Genomic DNA, 3,385 nt, shown 5'->3' with positions numbered 1-3,385 from the left:
TCCCGCACAACTAACCAGCAAGTGCACTGGGTCGTCCAAGTAATACCTTGCGTGAGCAAGGGTCGATCCCACGGAGATTGTCGGCTTGAAGCAAGCTATGGTTATCTTGTAAATCTTAGTCAGGATAGCAGAAATTATCAGGATTGTTTGTGAAAAGTAAAAGAACATGAAATGGTTACTTGTTTTGCAGTAATGGAGAATAGGTTGAGGTTTGGAGATGCTCCATCTTCTGAATCTCTGCTTTCCTACTGTCTTCTTCTTCAGTCACGCAAGTCTCCTTCCATGGCAAGCTGTGTGTAGGGTTTCACCATTGTCAGTGGCTACCTCCCATCCTCTCATTGGAACGATTCCTAATGCCCTGTCACGGCACGACATTCCATCTGTCGGTTCTCAATCAGACCGGAGTAGAATCCAGTGATTCTTTTGGCGTCTGTCACTAACGCCCCGCCTTCAGGAGATTGAAGCACGTCACAGTCATTCAGTCATTGAATCCTACTCAGAATACCACAGACAAGGTTTAGACCTTCCGGATTCTCTTGAATGCCGCCATCAGTCTAGCTTATACCACGAAGATTCCGATTAAAGAATCCAAGAGATAACTACTTAATCTAAGGTAGAACGGAGGTGGTTGTCAGTCACACGTTCATGGTTGAGAATGATGATGATTGTCACGGATCATCACATTCATCCAGATTAAGAACAAGTATTATCTTAGAATGGAAGCAAGCATGATTGAATGAGAAACAGTAGTAATTGCATTAATCCATCATGACACAGCAGAGCTCCTCACCCCCAACCATGGGGTTTAGAGACTCATACTGTAGAAGAAAACGTGTACAATGTCATAAGGTCGCATTCGGTACTGATTACAAAGTCAAAAGGTCCTATAAGTAGTAAACTAGTATCCTAAGGTTTACAGAAATGAGTAAATGACAGAAAAATCCACTTCCGGGCCCACTTGGTGTGTGCTTGGGCTGAGCATTGAAGCTTTTATGTGTAGAGACGTTTTCTGGAGTTAAACGCCAGTTCTCATGCTAGTTTGGGCGTTTAACTCCAAGTTTTATGCCAGTTCCGGCGTTTAACGCTGGAATTTCTGAGGCCGGTTTGCTACGCAGGTTTGGGCCATCAAATCTTGGGCAAAGTATGGACTATTATATATTGCTGGAAAGCCCTGGATGTCTACTTTCCAACGCCGTTGAGAGCGCGCCAATTGGGCTTCTGTAGCTCCAGAAAATCCACTTCGAGTGCAGGGAGGTCAGAATCCAACAGCATCTGCAGTCCTTTTCAGTCTCTGGATCAGATTTTTGCTCAGAACCTTCAATTTCAGTCAGAAAATACCTGAAATCACAGAAAAACACACAAACTCATAGTAAAGTCCAGAAAAGTGAATTTTAACTAAAAACTAATAAAAATATAATAAAAACTCAACTAAAACTACCAAAAACATACTAAAAACAATGCCAAAAAGCATATAAATTATCCGCTCATCACATTGCTTTTTATTTTTCCATAACCATTTATGGCATCCAAGGCCGGAGAAACCTCTAGAAAGAGGAAAGGGAAGGCAAAAGCTTCCACCTCCGAGTCATGGGAGATGGAGAGATTCATCTCAAGGGTGCATCAAGACCACTTCTATGAAGTTGTGGCCTTGAAGAAGGTGATCCCCGAGGTCCCTTTCAAACTCAAAAAGAGTGAATATCCGGAGATTCGACATGAGATTCGAAGAAGAGGTTGGGAAGTTCTTACCAACCCCATTCAACAAGTCGGAATCTTGATGGTTCAAGAGTTCTATGCCAATGCATGGATCACCAAGAACCATGATCAAAGTATGAACCCGGACCCAAAGAATTGGCTTACAATGGTTCGGGGGAAATACTTAGATTTTAGTCCAGAAAATGTGAGGTTGGCATTCAACTTGCCCATGATGCAAGGAGATGAACATCCTTACACAAGAAGGGTCAACTTTGATCAAAGGTTGGACCAAGTCCTCACTGACATTTGTGAAGAGGGCACCCAATGGAAGAGAGATTCAAGAGGGAAGCCGGTTCAATTGAGAAGGCATGACCTCAAGCCCGTGGCTAGGGGATGGTTGGAGTTTATCCAACGTTCAATCATTCCCACTAGCAACCAGTCCGAAGTTACTCTAGACCGAGCCATCATGATCCATAGTATCATGATTGGAGAAGAAGTAGAAGTTCATGAGGTTATAGCCCAAGAACTCTATAAGGTGGCGGACAAGTCCTCTACCTTGGCAAGGTTAGCCTTTCCTCATCTCATTTGTCACCTCTATTATTCAGTAGGAGTTGACATAGAAGGAGACATCCTCATTGATGAGGACAAGCCCATCACTAAGAAAAGGATGGAGCAAACAAGAGACCCCCTCATCATGAAATCCCTGAGATGCTTCAAGGGATGCACTTTCCTCCACAAAACTATTGGGAGCAACTAAATACCTCCCTAGGAGAATTGAGTTCCAACATGGGACAACTAAGGGTGGAGCACCAAGAACATTCCATCCTCCTCCATGAAATTAGAGAAGATCAAAGAATCATGAGAGAGGAGCAACAAAGGCAAGGAAGAGACATTGAGGAGCTCAAGCACTCCATAAGACCTTCAAGAGGAAGAACAAGCCGCCATCATTAAGGTGGACCCGTTCTTTAATCTCCTTGTTCTTTATTTTTCTGTTTTTCGAAAAATCATGCTTATGTTTATCTATGTTTGTGTCTTATGATCATTAGTGTCTTAGTGTCTATGCCTTAAAGTTATGAATGTCCTATGAATCCATCACCTTTCTTAAAATGAAAAATGTTCTTAATTGAAAAAGAGAAGAATTGCATGAATTTCAGATTTTATAACAGATTAATTATTTTGATGTGGTGGCAATACTTTTGTCTTCTGAATGTATGCTTAAACAGTGCATATGTCTTTTGAATTTGTGGTTCATGAATGTTAAAGTTGTTGGCTCTTGAAAGAATGATGAAAAAGGAGACATGTTACTGAGGATCTGAAAAATCATAAAAATGATTCTTGAAGCAAGAAAAAGCAGTGAATACAAAAAAAAACGAAAAAAAAGGGGAGAAAGAGAAAAAGAAAGAAAAAGAAAGAAATAAAGTTGTGATCCAAGGCAAAAAGAGTGTGCTTAAGAACCTTGGACACCTCTAATTGGGGACTCTAGCAAAGCTGAGTCACAATCTGAAAAGGTTCACCCAATTATGTGTCTGTGGCATGTATGTATCCGGTGGTAATACTGGAAGACAGAGTGCTTTGGGCCACGGCCAAGACTCAATAAGTAGCTGTGTTCAAGAATCATCATACTTAACTAGGAGAATCAATAACACAATCTGGATTCTGAGTTCCTAAAGAAGCCAATCATTCTGAATTTCAA

Source organism: Arachis stenosperma, chromosome 5 (assembly GCF_014773155.1).
Source record: "Arachis stenosperma cultivar V10309 chromosome 5, arast.V10309.gnm1.PFL2, whole genome shotgun sequence".
Classification (NCBI taxonomy): domain Eukaryota; kingdom Viridiplantae; phylum Streptophyta; class Magnoliopsida; order Fabales; family Fabaceae; genus Arachis; species Arachis stenosperma.
This window is presented reverse-complemented; position numbering follows the sequence as displayed.